The sequence below is a fragment of the Corythoichthys intestinalis genome, chromosome 7 (genome assembly GCF_030265065.1).
Source record: "Corythoichthys intestinalis isolate RoL2023-P3 chromosome 7, ASM3026506v1, whole genome shotgun sequence".
Taxonomy (NCBI): Eukaryota; Metazoa; Chordata; class Actinopteri; order Syngnathiformes; family Syngnathidae; genus Corythoichthys; species Corythoichthys intestinalis.
The window spans coordinates 50,933,152-50,954,689 of record NC_080401.1 but is presented as its reverse complement, the minus strand read 5'-3'; the positions used below and the strand labels follow the sequence as shown (position 1 = coordinate 50,954,689).

Below are 21,538 nucleotides of genomic sequence, written 5' to 3'. Positions count from 1 at the left end.
ACTTGTCCGCACGGGGGAAGGGACGGAGGGGTCTCGCGTTATTACATCACGCCAGATGTCACTTCTTCAACCTGGGAAGGTCATGCCCACAAATGCAATTCTAATCAAATTTGGGGGAGAATTTGTAGACAACCGAGCAAGGAAAAGAATGTTTTGTAGAGTCGGCAGGCTAGCTGCTCGGTTAGCCAGAATGTTCGTCAAGGTATTACCTGGGTGGTCAGGTAGTCCCTTTTTTAATTTACCAACTAACTCACAGATTAGCAGACTCTCTGATCAACTATCAAACTGATAAATAGACTAATTAATCTGTTAATCAGTCAAACCATGCAACAGATCAACAATTAATTGACCACATTGGTCAATTTAGTAATCCAGTTGCCTAGTCTGATACTCTTTTTGGATTTTAGTCATATAGACCAATTAATAGACCAGCAGACAGATTGAACGATTCATGGTTTGCTAGTTAATGAGTAGGTCTAGTATTTAGTCAACCACTAGTTGTGCAAGTTCTCCCACTTGAAAATATTAGAGAGGACTGTAATTGTCAACATGGGTAAACCTCAAGCATGAGAGACAGAATGTGGAAAAAACAACAGAAAATCACATTGTTTGATTTTTAAAGAATTTATTTGCAAATCATGGTAGAAAATAAGTATTTGGTCAATACCAAAAGTTCATCTCAATACTTTGTTATGTACTCTTTGTTGGCAATAACGGAGGCCAAACATTTTCTGTAACTCTTCACAAGCTTTTCACACACTGTTGCTGGTATTTTGGCCCATTCCTCCATGCAGATCTCCTCTAGAGCAGTGATGTTTTGGGGCTGTCGTTGGGCAACACGGACTTTCAACTCCCTCCACAGATTTTCTATGGGGTTGAGATCTGGAGACTGGCTAGGCCACTCCAGGACCTTGAAATGCTTCTTACCAAGCCACTCCTTTGTTTGCCTGGTACACCAGACTCACCGCTGTTCCAGCTATTGAGTCTGGCCACCATTCAGCAGATACAATTTCCAGGGCGGAGCAAGCCACAGCAAACAGACAGCGGAGTGGACCAATCAGCGACGGGCAGACGTGACGTTAGTAAAACGACGAGGGCAGGACGAGGGACTTGCGCGCGGAATAAACATACGGGGAGAGCGGAGTTTATTCAACATGGCTAGCGCGAGACAGACTGTTGTCAATGACTCTTGTCGATGTGTTTTTGGTAATATAAAACTGATTTTACCGTGGATTGGAACATATTCTCGGCTCTCCTGTTCACCATCTGTGTTTTTGTGGAGACGACTTCCGACGCGCAAGAGTGACGTTGCTCGTTAAGAACACGTCACGCAAATAAACGAATCTGATTTGTCGATTGATTTTGTACCTGCTCGAGGGGCCGTTTATGGGCTGGTTCCCAGACTTTTCTCTCAGTGTTTGAAAAATACAGGGAGAACAGTCTGGCCGTGCCAGGAAACTCCTTTGTTGCCCTGGCTGTGTGTTTGGGATCATTGTCATGCTGAAAGACCTAGTCACGTCTCATGTTCAATGCCCTTGCTGATGGAAGGAGATTTTCGCTCAAAATCTCTCGATACATGGCCCCATTCATTCTTTCCTTTACACAGATCAGTTGTCCTGGTCCCTTTGCAGAAAAACAGCCCCAAAGCATGATGTTTCCACCCCCATGCTTCACAGTAGGTATGGTGTTCTTCGGATGCAATTCAGTATTCTTTCTCCTCCAAACACGAGAACCTGTCTTTCTACCAAAAAGTTCTATTTTGGTTTTATCTGACCATAACACATTCTCCCAGTCCTCTTCTGGATCATCCAAATGCTCTCTAGCGAACTGCAGACGGGCCTGGACGTGTACTTTCTTCAGCAGAGGGACACGTCTGACAGTGCAGGATTTGATGCCCTGGCGGCGCATTGTGTTACTGATAGTAGCCTTTGTTACTGTGGTCCAAGCTCTCTGTAGGTCATTCACTAGGTCCCCCTGTGTGGTTCTGGGATTTCTGTTCACCGTTCTTGTTATCATTTTGACGCCACGGGGTGAGATCTTGCATGGAGCCCCAGATCGAAGGAGATTATCAGTGGTCTTGTATGTCTTCCTTTTTCTAATAATTGCTCCCACAGTTGATTTCTTGACACCAAGCGTTTTAACTATCGCAGATTCAGTCTTCCCAGCCTGGTGCAGGTCTACAATTTAGTCTCTGGTATCCTTCGACAGCTCTTTGGTCTTGGCCATAGTGGAGTTTGGAGTGTGACTGACTGAGATTGTGGACAGGTGTCTTTTATACCAATAATGAGTTAAAACTAGGGCTGTCAAACGATTGAAATTTTTAATCGAGTTAATTACAGCTTAAAAATTAATTAATCGCAATTAGTCGCAATTCAAACCATCTATAAAATATGCCATATTTTTCTGTAAATTATATATATATTCTGTAAAATAAATTGTTGGAATGGAAAGATAAGACACAAGATGGATATATACATTCAACATACGGTACATAAGGACTGTAGTGGGCATTTCACTCTACTGTCGTTTAAATCTGTCTATGCTGTCCTCACTCCGAAGCGTCTACTTTTTCCAAAGCTAGACAGCTTGTGAACGACGCCTTAATAATCAGACTTCTTCCTTTTTCATCTGATTTATTAATAAAATAGCCTTAAACCATTGTCCTCTTTAGACCGTCGTAAAACTACAAAAAAAAAAAAAGTACACAAGCATTGTATTAGCAACAATGTTAGCTTAGCACGCTATACAGGTTCACAAAACATAAACCAAAAGCGTCTCATACAAAAAATATAACATTTCGCTCACTAACATAATATGTACATTCTTTACAACAACCATATTTATGGACAAATCTTGTCCAAGGATCATATAAGCACAACATTACAAAATAGGCGTCAGCCCGAGACGTCGTGCAGCCATATTGAACTGGCAAGAAAAAAATAAACCATGTTGCAAAGCGACCACAAGAGTTCGCTGTTAGACAGCACAAAAAGCCTTGCTGTAAAACTTACAAAAAGGCAGAATACTGTCTGAGCGGGACATGTGCGTTAATTGCGTCAAATATTTTAACGTGATTAATTTTAAAAAATTAACTACCGCGCGTTAACGCGATAATTTTGAAAGCCCTAGTTAAAACAGGTGCCATTAAAACAGGTAACAAGTGGAGCCTCGTTAGACCTCGTTAGAAGAAGTTAGACCTCTTTGACAGCCAGAAATCTTGCTTGTTTGAAGGTGACCAAATACTTATTTTCCACTCTAATTTGGAAATAAATTCTTGAAAAATCAAACAATGTGATTTTCTGTTTTTTTTCTCCACATTCTGTCTCTCATGGTTGAGGTTTACCCATGTTGACAATTACAGGCCTCTCTAATCTTTTCAAGTGGGAGAACTTGCACAATTGGGGGTTGACTGAATACTTATTTGCCCCACTGTATATTTATAACTAATTAAAAATGTTTCATCCGATTACTTGACTAATCGATGGAATTTTAAGTAGAATACTCAATTACTAAACCGAAACCAACTTATACCTGTTTGTTATTACTTGGTTGTTCGTGCCACTTTTAGCATTCCTCGCGGACGCTATCTAATGGACACCTAATGTCGAAGCGACACTGCTGCCTATGCGGATAATCTCAACCAAAATGAAGACACGCCGGACATTACAGAGAACGCGAGTTGGACGCTAGTCCAACGCAGGATAATCTGATGGATGAGTGGACTAATATGGGGCCAATCCCGCTTTAAGCCAAATTAGTCCAACACATTTCCATCACGGCGGACAGCCTCAATGAGTTGAGCCCTCGGGGGACGCTGGCGGGAAAATTCACCGTCAGAATCCCTGGTCATCCCAGGATAAACCTGAGGGATTAAAACCTTTTCCCATGGTTGGGACACACAGATGAAAGCCAACGACAGGTCAGGAGAACGTTACGAGCACAAGAGCTCAGATTTTCGCCATGTATAGTAAGAAAATGCAGAATTTATCTGGATGTGCATTTGACAAAGAATTACCATTAGTTAGAAAATCTGGAAAAAAAATCTGAAATGTTTCCTCCGTTTCTAAGGGGTCCTTCAACAACAGGCTTATAAAGGACACTGCAACCAAAAGTACGCATCACGACCCCCCTAGTACGCCGTTTGAGGCTTACACGAATGACCTTAATCATCAGGCGGGATATTTGCCTTTTTATTGGCCGAGTGCTGCAGCGCCACTGGCAGGCATCAAAAAAAAAAAAAAAAAACAAGCGGGAGGGCAAGGTCGGTGGTGCCGGCGTAATCCATATCATCCCGTTACTTGGGGGGGTGCTCGGCCGCCCGCTAGCTTGTTAGCTAGCGCGCCGCTTTATTTTTGATGTTGCTGATGATGGCGGGATTATGCTGTCATCTGATGTCGTTTCAAAGGGACAAAAAGGCGCATCAAAAGAAAGATTCTTTCAAAGAAGGATCAACTTGGGAGATATGAGGTCAGGGAGGCCTGATGTGTTTATTTACGCTCTCGTGAGGCAGCCTCGTCATAAGTGTAGCAGCAGGGGGCGCTGAGATGTGAGCTCCTCAACCGGTGCTTGTTTGTGTACTTGACAAAACTTTGTCTATAAACTTGAAATTCACAGTAGGATAGCCGTGGACCGAGATATAAAAACATTTCTTTGGCTTTGAGTGAAAATTAACAGCGTTACCTTGCAAAAGTATTCGGCCCCCTTGAATCTTGCAACCTTTCGCCACATTTCAGGCTTCAAACATAAAGATATGAAATTTAATTTTTTTGTCAAGAATCAACAACAAGTGGGACACAATGGTGAAGTGGAACAACATTTATTGGATAATTTCAACTTTTTTAACAAATAAAAAACTGAAAAGTGGGGCGTGCAATATTATTCGGCCCCTTTACTTTCAGTGCAGCAAACTCACTCCAGAAGTTCAGTGAGGATCTCTGAATGATCCAATGTTCTCCTAAATGACCGATGATGATAAATAGAATCCACCTGTGTGTAATCAAGTCTCCGTATAAATGCACCTGCTCTGTGATAGTCTCAGGGTTCTGTTTAAAGTGCAGAGAGCATTATGAAAACCAAGGAACACACCAGGCAGGTCCGAGATACTGTTGTGGAGAAGTTTAAAGCCGGATTTGGATACAAAAAGATTTCCCAAGCTTTAAACATCTCAAGGAGCACTGTGCAAGCCATCATATTGAAATGGAAGGAGCATCAGACCACTGCAAATCTACCAAGACCCGGCCGTCCTTCCAAACTTTCTTCTCAAACAAGGAGAAAACTGATCAGAGATGCAGCCAAGAGGCCCATGAGCACTCTGGATGAACTGCAGAGATCTACAGCTGAGGTGGGAGAGTCTGTCCATAGGACAACAATCAGTCGTACACTGCACAAATCTGGCCTTTATGGAAGAGTGGCAAGAAGAAAGCCATTTCTCAAAGATATCCATAAAAAGTCTCGTTTAAAGTTTGCCACAAGCCACCTGGGAGACACACCAAACATGTGGAAGAAGGTGCTCTGGTCAGATGAAACCAAAATTGAACTTTTTGGCTACAATGCAAAACGATATGTTTGGCGTAAAAGCAACACAGCTCATCACCCTGAACACACCATCCCCACTGTCAAACATGGTGGTGGCAGCATCATGGTTTGGGCCTGCATTTATTCAGCAGGGACAGGGAAGATGGTTAAAATTGACGGGAAGATGGATGCAGCCAAATACAGGAACATTCTGGAAGAAAACCTGTTGGTATCTGCACAAGACCTGAGACTGGGACGGAGATTTATCTTCCAACAGGACAATGATCCAAAACATAAAGCCAAATCTGCAATGGAATGGTTCAAAAATAAACGTATCCAGGTGTTAGAATGGCCAAGTCAAAGTCCAGACCTGAATCCAATCGAGAATCTGTGGAAAGAGCTGAAGACTGCTGTTCATAAACACTCTCCATCCAACCTCACTGAGCTCGAGCTGTTTTGCAAGGAAGAATGGGCAAGAATGTCAGTCTCTCGATGTGCAAAACTGATGGAAACATACCCCAAGCGACTTGCAGCTGTAATTGGAGCAAAAGGTGGCGCTACAAAGTATTAACGCAAGGGGGCCGAATAATATTGCACGCCCCACTTTTCAGTTTTTTATTTGTTAAAAAAGTTTAAATTATCCAATAAATTTTGTTCCACTTCACGATTGTGTCCCACTTGTTGTTGATTCTTGACAAAAAATTAGAATTTTATATCTTTATGTTTGAAGCCTGAAATGTGGCGAAAGGTGGCAAGGTTCAAGGGGGCCGAATACTTTTGCAAGGCACTGTATATTGTTGTACGTAAGGGACATCAGCCAAGGTCGGCCCCCTACATTTTTACCAAATCTGGCCCCCTTTGCAAAAAGTTTGGACACCCCTGTCATACTTCTCAAATAGTGGGGCGCGCCCCCCCGGGCGCAGAGCGATGCCAGGGGGGTGCATGTGTCCTCGGGGAACATGCTTTTTTCTTTTTTTTTTTGCCGTACTGGAATAAAGTGTACTTGCACATCCACTCAGTGGGTGGCAGTGGCGCTCTCATTTTCAGAGTGCGTGCAGTATTTTTGAACTAAGGAAGAGCACTCAGCACACAGAAAACAGATATGAAGAGCAGTGCGCCGCCGCAGTTTTCGAAAGCCGTTTTCCGACCAGACTCACTCAAGCAGCGACCCACTGTCTTGTCCGTTTCTCATGTCGCCGCCCGAGAAGTGCCATTTTCGGCTTGGGATCGTCACGACGACCGCCCTCACCTACGGTTCTACCTCGGCCGCCGAGAATGCGCTTTATTCGTGCCGTTTGACTTTTAGCTTTGACTTTTAATACAGTGGGTGATGAGGAAAGACCACTGTTTACTGTGTCTAAAAATAATTATTATCGTCTCGTCCTTGTCACCTTTTTAAAGAGAACCTCGGACTTAAAGACTTGTAGGCTCTAATAAGCCAAAATTGTTGTCTTTTACTAAAATATGTTACTAGAAACACATAATACTCATAATATAGCCATTGATTTAAAAATCTATGATATTTAGTACATATTTTGATCTACGGACGGTGCCATGTTTTATGCGCGCGATGGACGCACGAGATGATTTTACAAATTGTATAAAAACGAAAACATCAAAAGGGATTTAAATATCAAATTATCTTAACTCATAATCATGTTTATCTTTTAAGAACTGCAAATCTTTCTATCCGTAGATCCTTTTAAGGGGTTATAGTCAAAATTTTGCACCTAATTTTAGAATAAAAATAAAATTTCGATGTCCTTGACTTTTTTCCCACTTTGTCATATTTTAAGGTCACTCAACGTTGATTGAATTTTAGAGTCCCCCCAAAATATTGATTTTTTTCCAGCCAAATGTTATAACGTCTGTTACAACTTTCACAAAAACGGCTACACTTACTTCAAATTTGGCAAAGTTTGAAGAAACATTCATAAATTTTGATTAAACCTTTGTTTGGACAACCAAAGATTTCATTATTATTAGTGCTGCAACGATTAATTGATTAATTCGAGTAGAAAAAAAAAAATCAAATTCAATTTCGCTGCTTCGAGTATCCGTTTAATCAAAGTGGCGTTGTAATGGTTTGTTTTGAAAGGGTTTGCATTAATTTTATTGATTTGGGTGGATACACTGTCCCATAGTGGTGACAGTGAAAGTGAAATAACTCATATCACATGGCTGAATCCAGATGCTCCCTGTCAAGACCAACATAAATTAAGGTTTTGTTTGATCTAATGTTTTTTAATGCATTCGTAATTTAGTTTATAGATATATTTTGATGTTTTTTGTGGGAACATGTGTTTAAACCATTTGTGAAGAGCATTGTAAAAAAACAACAACAACAAAATGTTAGCATTTTATAGCATATAAGCTAGCAGACTTTTGCTATGTACGTTAGCCAGTTGTTATTTTGTTGTACTTAGATCCTCATTTATTGATTTATTTTTTTTTATACCATTTGAGGCTCAGCTCAGGTATTTAAAATTTTTATGTTCCTTATCAAACTAACTAAAAACTAAAATAATCGCTAGCTGCAACCCTATCATTAATTCATGCATCTATCTTTCAAATTCCATAAATGTTTGGGTTAATTTTTAGGAACATAATAAGTTTTACATCTCAAAAACAACATTCTTACTCAGCTTGAACACACATTTTTCCATGAAAATGTTGACAAACCTCCTAACATTTCAAGCTTCCGGACGTGTCTGAATGTTTTTCTAACATGTCTACACAACCGATTTCGGGGCAACAATGACAAAACAGCATGCACTTTGAAGGTTTTCAGCATGACGCTCCCGCAAACACGTTTAGCTAACGCGTCAGCTCCGGGCGGGGATTTTCTGATTTACATGCTCAAACACAAGAATTAGAATTCATTAGCGCAATCTGGGGTCTCCATCAAGACGCCGACTTGTTTGATGAGTGGCTTTGGGACATTGTTGTTTTTTGTCGTCACTGCCTGCCTGCTTCCTACTTTTGTCGACTCCTTATTTGGCGTGACTGGCCCGCTAACGTGGCTGCTGTGCTCGCAGACTAATCTGCGCTATCTACGCTCTTAATTAAGGCGGCGTATGCGCGTCCCAGACACGCTTGTTGTTCCCGCCTGCTATAAAAGGCTTGTTTTTCTCGGCCTGCCGCCGTTCCCTGCAAATCAACACAAAAAAACATCGTTTGAATCATCTTTTCGTTTCACGTGGATACGGTACGTGAGTCGGAAATAACCTGTAGCCACGCCACACCCCCGGGAAAAAGTAGATGGCCAATCAGAGCATGGTGTTTTAAAGTCATTAGCTGCCATTGATGGTGATAGACTTTGTCTCACTCTTAAGTCAAAACAGACTAAACCAGCATTACTGAAATTATTTCTTGAAGAATTATATAATATTTCTTCGAGGTCAGAAATTTATGTGCACAAAAAGTACAATGTCTTTTAAAGTGATCCTCTAACTTAAATACATGTAGGCTCCAATAAACCACAATTGTTCTCTTGTACTAAAATATGTTATTAGAAACACATAAAATGTTAAATCAATGGCAATATTTTTATTATATTTAGTCCATATTTTGACTGTTAGTTGGCGCCATGGTTTTCGGGCTCGCAGTGATGACATCATTGGGATCTTACCAACTGTGTAGCGTGTTCAACAATTGCGTATTGCTGCCTAAACTCGCGAAGTAAAATGCCACGATGTGCTGCTTTTGGATGCAATTTCCAGTCAAATGGAAACAAAGGGAGTGAAGTGAGTGCTCAAGGTGGAATTATTATTTTTAGTGAGTATATGTGCATAAGTGGAAGTTTCTCCCCCTTTTGGTCCCTGTATGCACATATCCTACCCACCACACGTTACAACTGGCACCCGAACATTTTTCCTGGATCCTCAGTCAAGTAAGGGATCAGTCTATTTTCTGGATTCGATGGTCCCACCTCGTCTGCAATATTGGTTTCGGATCTGTCCATTTTTTGATTTGTCGGTCCCACAACGGCTTTTCGGATCAGTCAATTTTGTGGAATTGACGGCCTGATCGCGGCTGCAACATTGCCATGGGATCGGTATAATTCCTGGATCGTCAAGTGAGTAAAAAACCCGCATTTGGATTACTATTGCTATCTTTTTTGTTGACTATTCTTTGAGGGAGTTTTCCCCAAATCATAATAATTAAAGCACTATGGCACGCTACAGTGACGACAGTGACTCTGACGTGGACCTTACAACAATTTTGCAGTTCGTCAGGGAACGCGTGTTTGCGTACTGCTGAGCTCCAGAGTGAAGAGTGGTCAAGGTGGAAATATTATTTTTTGTGAATAAATGTGCATAAAAGGAAGCTTCTCCCCTTTTTGGTACTTTTATACACATATCCTAGCTACCACGCGTTACAATGTACAAGACATGGATTACACAAGGTGTGCTCTTTGGCCTGTACTGTATGTAAAGCACACGACAGCTCTGGATGCTAAAAATCTACATAATTATATTGGGAAAACGTTTGAAAACGCAATATGCTTGCCTTGAATATCTGCTAATAAAACCGGACAGCATACACTCTCGCTCTCAACCGGAGTGTACACGGAGCTACACGGAGTTCCCAACTGAACTCTCTCGCATCACCAGTTTTGCCCAACTTTTGTCTTATCAGGCATTTGCTGCACACATTTTTCCCTGAAGCTCGGCTTGTGAACGACCGACAGTGCTGTCCTGCTCTTCACTTTAAAGATCTGGTTCAAATAGGAAGGGTAGAACTGACGACATGTTGGGAAAGCTAACGAGTGACACGCTGGAATTTTGGTAACGGGCCCGGTGACGTCACGCACTGCGACGTAACAAGAATGGCGACCTATCACTTAAAATAATTTTACAAACTTTATTAAAACAAAAACATTAAGGGGGTTTTAATATCAAATTATTATAACTTATACTAACATTTATGTTTTAAGAATTGTCTTTAAAAAAGAGGATCCCTTTAAAGGGTATTATAATTAGTGATGGGCGATACCAGTGATTTTGGATTCGATCCGATACCAAGTAATACCGAGGCCAAATATTGCAATCCCGATATATATATATATATATATATACATATATATAAAAAAATCGTCGTCTCGCCCGGGCGGTATGGTCTCTCCTTTGAAGCTCGGGTCATCTCTATATATAATTATTTATATATATATATAAATGGCATGTTTTTCAATATTCAATCCAAAATACCCGATGTCCTGTTGGCTTTGGAATATGGGTGCAAGATACTTTTTGAAGCATTTTGCCCCAATGTATCAACTCCCCAAATTTCATCGCTCTACGTTGAAAAAACCTAAATGGAGATGCCTTTTTAAAAAATTCCAGGGGGCGCCACTGAGCCATTTTTTGACATTTTTTCACAACGTTGCCAAATTATCGAAATTTTCGCAAATCCGCATGTTTGTGCAAATTTTGGTGAGTTTTTGAGCATGTTAAGACCTCCAAATGGGCCATTTTCATTTGCCATGAAGAAAGAATAATATTAATTCTTTGCAGAACAATAGGGCCTTCGCACCATGTTGGTGCTCGGGCCCTAATTAGCGAAAACTGACTGACGGGCAACTGCATCGTCATGGACTCTAAATACCAATTGTCATTGCTTTTTTGTTTATGGACTGAAATAATTACCGTTTTTCGAGAAGATGCCGTAAATGGTTGTACAGAGACGATCGCCAGACTAGCTTGAGGCGGATTTAGCCACTTCTAAAGGCACAGTCTGGGAACCAAGCCTCTGTTGTCTGGTTCGTGGAGGAAAATTCTCACAGGTATGTTCAAGTATTCGCTCGAGTTGTCTTTTTTTGAAATACAATGGTGAGCTTGCAGGTGAACAGTGTCGCAAACAGCACTTCAGCGCAATTAACACAAAGTAACTGATCACGTTTCAGTGCCATTGACCAATGACAATCACGACAGGAAAGAAGAATGGGAAAATGATCATTTACTTTCCCATTCAATCAGCTGAAAGTGCATGTAACATCTCGGGCTGCAGCTATCGAATATTTTAGTAATCGAGTAAGTGACTGAAAATTCTATTGATTAATCGAGTAATCAGATAAAACATTTTTTTTTAGGTAAAGAGAAACTATATACATGAGAAAAAAAGACATTAAATCCATTATTCAACCATTTTCAGTCAATCAATGTCTTTATTTTCGATGTACATTGTTGAAAACAGTCAACAATTGCATGTCAGACGTGGCTAGAAAAAAAAATCACTGCTTTCACTCCAAAAACTTCCAGATCTTATTATAAAAAAACCAACATATTTCTTACCTAAAAATGTAATTACGCTTGATAATCCACATCACTTGAAAGCTACGTGTTTTCCCCACGTGTTTTGATTGAATTTCCATTTGTGTCAAGCTATTTTTAAGTTCTAGTTAAGTTCTAAGTCTAAACCAGGGGTCCCCAAACTTTTTCCTTCTCTGATGAGGGGTCGGGTCAGTTTGTAACAGAAAAAGTGTGACGATTGCAGGAGTGCCTAAATGGAAAAATGTATTGTTTTTCAGAAAGCCACAATCAAATAACCCTTTCTGAATTCGTCACGGAACAAAAGTAAATAAAATAAATATAATATAATATAATATAATATAATATAATATAATATATAGGGCTGTCAAAATTATCGCGTTAACGGGTGGTAATTAATTTTTTAAGTTAATCACGTTAAAATATATGATGCATTTAATGCACATGCCCCGCTCAAACAGATTAAAATGATTAAATGTCCATTTGTTCTTGTGTTTTTTGGTGTTTTGTCACCCTCTGCTGACGCTTGGGTGAGACTGATTTTATAGGTTTCAGCACCATGAGCATTGTGTAATTATTGACATCAACAATGGCGAGCTACTAGTTTATTTTTTGTTTGAAAATTTTACAAATTTTATTAAAACGAAAACATTAAGAGGGGTTTTAATATAAAATTTCTGTAACTTGTACTAACATTTATCTTTTAAGAACTACAAGTCTTTCTATCCATGGATCGCTTTAACAGAATGTTAATAATGTTAATGCCATCTTGTTGATTTATTGTTATAATAAACAAATACAGTACTTATGTACAGTATGTTGAATGTATATATCCGTCTTGTGTCTTATCTTTCAATTCCAACAATAATTTACAGAAAAATGTCATGTTTTATAGATGGTTTGAATTGCGATTAAGTACGATTCATTAATTTTTAAGCTGTGATTAACTCGATAAAAAATTTTTAATCGTTTGACAGCCCAAAATATAATAATAATAATAATACATTTAATTTTTAGAGCGCTTTTCAAAACACACAAAGACGCTTCACAAGAGACATCGAATCACAGTACGATAAAAAGGTATTAAAAGGATAAAAAATTAAAAGCACAATAAAAAGAAGTAAAAATATAACAGAGCTAGGGGTTATGGTGGGTAAGAAAGAGTGAACAGGTGTGTTTTCAGTCTAGATTTGAAAAGTGATAGGGTAGATATGCTGCGAAGATCAGGGGTAGGGAGTTCCAGAGCTGGGGGGCGCAATGACTAAAAGCTCTGGAACCAAAGGTGGAGAGGCGGACACGGGGGACGGAGAGGGGAAGAATAGTGGTAGAGCGAAGTGAACGGGTTGGATTGTTTAGATGGAGAAGATCGCAAAGGTAGGGATGGGTGAATATAATATAAAATATAATAATTAGGGCTGTCAAAATTATCGCGTTAACAAGCGGTAATTAATTTTTAAAAATTAATCCCGTTTAAAATATTTGACGCAATTAATGCACAAATGCCCCGCTCAGACAGATTTAAATGACAGTACAGTGAAATGCCCACATGTTGTGTTTTATGGAGTTTTGCCGCCCTCTGCTGGCGCTTGGGTGCGACTGATTTTATAGGCTTCAGCACCCATGAGCATTGTGTAAGTAATTATTGCGATCAACAATGGCGGGCTACTAGTTTATTTTTTGATTGAAAATTTTACAAATTTTATTAAAACGAAAACATGAAGAGGGTTTTTTTATATAAAATTTCTATAACTTGTACTAACGTTTATCTTTTAAGAACTACAAGTCTTTCTATCCATGGATCGCTTTAACAGAATGTTAATAATGGTAATGCCATCTTGTTGATTTATTGTTATAATAAAGAAATACAGTACTTATGTACCGTATGTTGAATGTATATATCCGTCTTGTGTCTTATCTTTCCATTCCAACAATAATTTACAGAAAAACATGGCATATTTTATAGATGGTTTGAATTGCGATTAATTGCGATTAATTACGATTAATTTTTAAGCTGTAATTAACTCGATTTAAAATTTTAATCGTTTGACATCCCTAATAATAATATCATATCATATATCATATCATATCATATCATAATAATAACACTATGAATTAAATAGATAATAACCAAATAACCCTCTCTGGGTTCTTCACAGAAAAAAGCCAGGAAATAAATAACATTACTGGGAAAAAAAAAAAAAAAAATTGTTAAGGGGGCCGGACCAAATGTGGAGGCGGGCCGTAGTTTGGGGACCCCTGGTCTAAACTGTAAGTACTGATAGGATTTTAAGTTTTTGCAGTGTTCAAGATAAATGTATGATACCTGCTGTATTGGAGCACATTAGGGACCAGTGATACTTGGTGTTTTTTTCAGCAATGACTACTGAGCTAAAACTGACAGTTAGCTTTATTATGTTTTAATTTTACACCCACATCACTCTACAGCGCTGTGTTTTTACAGATTAAATAAAGCCTGTATGTGAGACACGTTAGCCACGCATCAATAGTGGTCATAATCAATAGAAACCTAGCCCTCCGAAGGGCTAACGTTACGTGAGCGAGTGACAGTAACGTTATATTTATTAGCGCCGAGAAGTCTACTGCTTAACACCAGAAAACCCAGCAGAGGCCGATTTGGCCTTTCCCAAGACAAACACTCCTAATATTCCCTAGCAATGGCTAATTTGGGCTCTCCTCCGTGACTCATGTGATAGTTTGTGTCAGTTCAAGTCAATCTACATTTATTTAATTACATTTATTTATGAAGTTTTGACACTTTTTACACATTTTTTAATTCACTTCTCCTATTCTTCACACATAACGACAGAAAGAATGGCCCAAATGTGTACATTGTAGGGTTGTTCCGATCATGTTTTTTTGCTCCCGAGCCAATCCCGATTATTTTAGTTTGAGTATTTGCCGATCCCGATATTTCCCGATCCGGTTGCTTTTTTTTTTTTTTTTTGCTCCCGATTCAATTCCAATCATTCCCGATAATTTTTCCCGATCATATACATTTTGGCAATGCATTAAGAAAAAAATGAATAAAACTCGGACGAATATATACATTCAACATACAGTACAGAAGTACTGTATTTCTTTATTATGGCAATAAATCCTCAAGATGGCATTTACATTATTAACATTCTCTCTGTGAGAGGGATCCACGGATAGAAAGACTTGTGATTCTTAAAGGATAAATGTGACTTTGTATATTGTGACTAAATATTGTCATCTAGTGCATTTGTTGAGCTTTCAGTAAATGATACTGTAGCCATTTAACTGTTCTGCCCAAATGCATGATGGGAAGTGCAACCATCACTGTGCGTAGTGGCACCAATTGATATATCTTCTCTGCGTTGGGAAATCAAATGGGGTGTTAAGAAAAATATCAACTACTACCTTTCTTCCCCACATTGCTTCCCACGATGTTTCTAATTGTTGAGAGAGGGATTGTAAGGCTTTAGCCAATTAAAAAAAAGGCTCCAAAGGCTGTCAAAATTCACTCTCCTCAGTTTACGCTGCCTTGTAGCTCTATATATAGGTAAAACGGCGCCATTATAGATTGAACGCGACAATGCGTGAGTGGGTCGTGCAGCGCATGCGTTAATTGCGTTAAATATTTTAACGTGATTAATTTTTTAAAAAATTAATTACCGCCGTTAACGTGATAAATTTGATAGCCCTACTTAAAGCCAAAACTAAAGACGCTGGATGAGCATAAGACATTTTGTCTGTAATGTTAGATACAATTAGAAAACGATTTAATTAAAAAAAATAAATAAATAAATAAATATATATATATATATATATATATATATATATATATATATATATATATATATATTAGGGCTGTCAAAATTATCGCGTTAACGCGCGGTAATTAATTTTTTAAATGTCCCGCTCAGACAGTATTCTGCCTTTTGGTAAGTTTTACAGCAGGCTTTTTGTGCTGTCTACAGCGAACTCTTGTGGTCGCTTTGCGACATGGTTTATTTTTTTTTCTTGCCAGTTCAATATGGCTGCACGACGTATCGGGCTGACACCTACGTTGTAATGTTGTGCTTATACGATCCTTGGACAAGATTTGTCCGTAAGTATGGTTGTTGTAAAGAATGTACATATTATGTTAGTAAGCGAAATGTTCTATTTTTTGTATGAGGCGCTTTTTGTTTATGTTTAGTGAACCTGTATAGCGTGCTAAGCTAACGTTGTTGCTAATGCAATGCTTGTGTACTTTTTTGTTGTTGTAGTTTTACGACGGTCTAAAGAGGACATTGGTTTGAGGCTATTTTATTAGTAAATCAGATGAAAAAGGGAGAAGTCTGATTATTAAGTCGTCGTTCACTAGCTGTCTAGCTTTGGAAAAAGTAGACGCTTCGGAGTGAGGACAGCATAGACAGATTTAAATGACAGTAGAGTGAAATGCCCACTACAGTCCTTATGTACCGTATGTTGAATGTACAGTGGGGAGAACAAGTATTTGATACACTGCCAATGGGAAAACGCATTGGCAGTGTATCAAATACTTGTTCTCCCCTACTGTATATATCCATCTTGTGTCTTATTTTTCCATTCCAACAATTTATTTTACAGAATATATATATATATATATATATAATTTACAGAAAAATATGGCATATTTTATAGATGGTTTGAATTGCGATTAATTGCGATTAATTACGATTAATTAATTATAAAAGCTGTAATTAACTCGATTAAAAATTGTAATCGTTTGACAGCCCTAATATATATTAAGAAAAGGCATGTCCGATATTTTTTTTGCCGATTCCGATACTTTGAAAATGACGTGATCGGACCTGATCGATCGGGGACATCTTTAGTACATTGTTTTGAAGAAGAAAAAAAGCGTTTTAGAACTGCAATTTGAGTGTAAAGCAGGAATTGTGTCTATAGTTTAGAAGGACTGAATCGGGCATGGAGTATGGATTGTGGTCATTGTGTATGAAGTTAATGTATGTCTAGTGGTTGCATTTCCATATGAACAGCTGTTGTCTGTCCGACAACGACTTGCCAATTGAAAAGCACTTGGGTCATTTTTGCCACCTCTGGGTTTTCCAGGGGAGAGGCCATATCGGCCATTGTTTGGAACTCGTAGGAGTACCAGAATTCTCTGAGGTTGGAGTTTGTTTGTTTGAGCATGTGAACAGGTGTCTTTTATACAGGTAACAAGTTCAAACAGGTGCAGTTACTTCCGGTAATGAGTGGAGAACAGGAGGGGCTCTTAAAAAAGAACTAAGAGCCGAAATATTTACTAGTTGGTAAAGTATCAAATACTTATTTCATGCAGTTAAATACAAATGTACTATTTAAAAGTTATACAATGTGATTTTCTGGGTTTTTGTATTAGATTCCGTCCCTCACAGTTGAAGAGAACTTATGATACAAATTACAGACCTCTACATGGCTTGCAAGTGGGAAAACCAGCAAAATCAGCAGTGTATCAAATACTTGTTCTCCCCACTGTACATAATCCCAGTTTAGTCTGATAGTCAAAGTTTATACTGTATGGATTGATGGAACGCATGCACTGACCGTATGTGTGTGCGTCATGCACACATACGGTGAGTTTGGCCTGACTCTTGGACAAGCAAGCAATTTTGAAATATTCCTCATTTGGCGCAGAGAAAGAAAACCGAGCATTCTCAGGCTTATCCTTTTTCCCCCAATTTTATGTTTTTTAATGACTGTTGTCAACCCAGCCTCTTCCCTAAAAGCAGAGTTCAAGCTAGGCGCTAACACTAATATTTCCGCTACGCTCTTTCTCTCTTTGCTGTTGTAATTGCTGAATGAATTATAATTTGGGAGACTGGACGGTTCAGACCACTGCCACATTCTGGAAAAATGTGGCCCAGATTGGATTTTAACCACATACAGTGGTATGAAAAGTTATCTGAACCTTTTGGAATTTCTCACATTTCTGCATAAATTCACCATCAAATGGGATCTGATCTTTGTCAAAATCACACAGATGAAAAAAACTCTGGTTTAACTAAAACCACCCAATGACAGACAACCACACAATGACAGAACGAGGAAAAATAAGTGAATAAACCATCACATTTAATATTTTGTGCCCCCACCCCCCTTTGGCAAAACTGACTTCAGCCAGACGCTTGTTGTATCTGCAGATCATTTAGGACTAATCTTGGTCCATTCTTCTCTACAAAACTGTTGTAGTTCAGTCAAATTCCTGGAATGTCTGGCATGAATCGCTGTCTTTCGGTCATGCCACAGAATCTCAATGGGATTCAAGTCTGGACTTCGACTTGGCCACTCCAGAATGAGTATTTTGTGAAACCATTCTGAAGTTGATTTACTTCTGTGTATTCGTTTCAGCTCTAGTATCATCTGTGAAAAGGTCCATTTGAGCGAGAATAATTTGTCTTTCACAGACAACATGAGAATAACTTCACATTTCTATTTGTTCCAGGTCGGATATCCTGTTTTGACTCTCAGGTTGTATTGCTGCCCACTCACACCACTTCCCTCGAAGAGCTGAGTAAACCACAAAGACGGATGACGGCAGTTGCGCTCCTCACTTCCTTTTTGTGAACACTGACATTTTAAACTCTACGTGGTGTACCTTGCGCTCACTTTCGCTGTGTCAAGTTTTTAGGAATCAAAGACGATTCAATTTGCATGTAATGACTCAAGTCAAATGTAATCCTGACATAATGCTCTTCTGCCATTATCTAAAGGTTAAGATGGAACACTAACTTACAATCAGTGTTGTTTTTGGGAGCCTGTTTGAACAAATGAACGTGGCACCTTCAAAAAATCTGGAAATTTCACCCCCCAAGGATGAGCCAGACTTGTGGATCTCCACGATTCTCTTTGATATCCAGGCTGATTCTTTTTGATTTTTCGTTGATTTCAAAAAACGAAGAAAAGTGTTTGAGGTTGGGCCTTAAATACATTAAAAGTCGAACGATGTGTTGGGCCAATTATATGGACTTTTCTCAAGATCAGCCATTGGCCGATATACAGTGTATATGTATGTACAGTTGTGGTCAAAAGTTTACATACACTTGTGAAGAACATAATGTCATGGCTCTCTTGAGTTTCCAGTTATTATACAACTCTGATATTTCTCTGATAGAGTGATTGGAACAGATACTTCTTTGTCACAAAAAACATTCATGAAGTTTGGTTCTTTTATGACTTTAACAGAAAAAGTGATCAAATCTGCTGGGTCAAAAATATACATACATGGATCTGAAAAAGCGAATCATTGACTTGAACAAGTCAGGAAAGTCACTTGGAGCCATTTCAAAGCAGCTGCAGGTCCCAAGAGCAACAGTGCAAACAATTGTTTGTAAGTATAAAGTGCATGGCACTGTTTTGTCACTGTCACGATCAGGAAGAAAACGCAAGCTATCACCTGCTGCTGAGAGAAAATTGGTCAGGAGGGTGAAGATTCAACCGAGAATCACCAAAAAGCAGATCTGCCAAGAATTAGAAGCTGCTGGAACACAGGTGTCAGTGTCCACAGTCAAGCGCGTTTTGCATCTCCATGGACTGAGAGGCTGCCGTGCAAGAAGGAAGCCCTTGCTCCAAAAGCGGCACCTTAAGGCTCGACTGAGGTTTGCTGCTGATCACATGGACAAAGATAAGACCTTCTGGAGGAAAGTTCTGTGGTCAGACGAAACAAAAATCGAGCTGTTTGGCCACAATGCTCAGCAATATGTTTGGAGGAGAAAAGGTGAGGCCTTTAACCCCAAGTACACCATGCCTACCGTCAAGCACGGTGGTGGTAGTATTATGCTGTGGGGCTGTTTGCGGCCAATGGAACTGGTGCTTTGCAGAGAGTAAATGGGATAATGAAGAAGGAGCAAGGTAACCTAATGTCATCAGCCCGAAGATTGGGTCTTGGGCGCAGTTAGGTGTTCCAACAGGACAATGACCCCAAACACACATCAAAAGCGGTAATGGAATGGCTAAATCAGGCTAGAATTAAGGTTTTCGAATGGCCTTCCCAAAGTCCTGACTTAAACCCCATTGAGAACTTGTGGACAATGCTGAAGAAACAAGTCCATGTCAGAAAGCCATCAAATTTACCTGAACTGCACCAATTCTGTCAAGAGGAGTGGTCAAAGATTCAACCAGAAGCTTGCCAGAAGCTTGTGGATGGCTACCAAAAGCGCCTAATTGAAGTGAAAATGGCCAAGGGACATGTTACCAAATATTAGCGCTGCTGTATGTATATTTTTGACCCAGCAGATTTGATCACTTTTTTCTGTTCACCCATAATAAAGTCATAAAAGAACCAAATTTCATGAATGTTTTTTGTGACAAAGAAGTATCTGTTCCAATCACTCTATCAGAGAAAAATCAGAGTTGTAGAAATAACTGGAAACTCAAGAGAGCCATGACATTATGTTCTTCACAAGTGTATGTAAACTTTTGACCACAACTGTATATGTGTGTGTATATATATATATATATATATATGTATATATGTGTAGATATGTATATATATATATATATATGTATATATTATTAGGGATGTCCCGATTCAGGATTTTGCACTTCCGATCGGATACCGATACTGTTAAAGTTGTTAAAATTGCTCCCATTTTTCCATAAATTTCCTTCTGTCTACTTTCGACATGTGTAAGTTTTAAAACTGTTTTGAAGATAGATTCAAGTCATGATTTTGCCGATTTAGGAATATTTTAGATAAAAAGTTAATTGGGTTCGCTTGGAAGGTTCACAACAGCCTACTAGGGAAGTCTCCTGCTTTAAGATGGCGGCTGTTTACTAACGCAACCAGTTTTCAATACTTCAATGTTGCTAACGCCGTCGAGTCTGTCATTTTGCATCTAGTTCTATATACAGTACATACAGTATGATATCTTTTATCTACAGTAAAACGATGTTGACGTAGTTTGTAGCAGCTGTCAGCAGCAGTCAGGTATTCTTGTGTTTTTTATCCAGCGGCATGAGTTGAGCTAAAGCCGTGAGTTGAGCATTGGCATTATCCAGGTCTATGACAAGCATTATGTTTACCGCACTGTGTATTAGTTCCGCTTTACTTGACATATTTCAACAATCGGAATTTGGATGTTTGTGAATCGTTCTCGAATCTTCCAGGGCCGAATCGCTCACGGATGTAATGACGGCTGGGCATGTTGTACCGTGGTTCTAAGTGTTGGATGGTGCGTCTTTACTCACGTGAGATAATGGTTCGTCATCCAGAATGAATTCTTCGGCAATGACTCTTGTTATTCCCTGGGCTTTGGGACTGTCGAGTGCCAGTTTTATCACGCATAGCAAAAGATTCTGCCGGTGTTAGTTGCGTAGGACCTTTCTTAACATACTTCTTATATTGTTTGAGGTGGTATTTCGCTAAATGCTTGATTAGGTTGGTTGTATTAAAACTTCTTACAGCTTTACCACCACGCTTGACTTTATTGTGGCATATGTTGCACTCTGCCTCTTCATCTTTGACATCCTTTAAGGTGAAATGATCCCACACAGCTGATATTTTTACCAATAAAGTCTCTCGGTAAATTGGGAGACTGTAATGTAAATGTAGTGTGTTGAAGGTGTGCCGTAAAATGCGGACCGGATTTTAGGGAAACCGAAGCAAAAACTGGAATGGATTATGTAAAGCGGTGTGATGGAAAACCCGGGCCGGACTTTAAAAAAAAAAAAAAACTGGATCGGAAGTCTGGATGGGAATTTTTCCGTGTTGGCCGATCCGATACTGATGCGCATTTTTTTGCCCA

General features: G+C 39.2%; 1 protein-coding gene across 1 annotated transcript in view; it reads left to right on the top strand.

Annotated features, from left to right (window-relative positions):
* smx5 overlaps nucleotides 1-18,464 on the top strand; it is a 69,142-nt gene extending 50,678 nt beyond the window's left edge. The window contains exon 6 of the mRNA XM_057840475.1: nucleotides 18,238-18,464. The gene's annotated coding sequence lies outside the window, so the exon portion shown is untranslated. The remainder of the gene's footprint in view (nucleotides 1-18,237) is intronic.
* The last annotated feature ends 3,074 nt before the right edge of the window (nucleotides 18,465-21,538 follow it).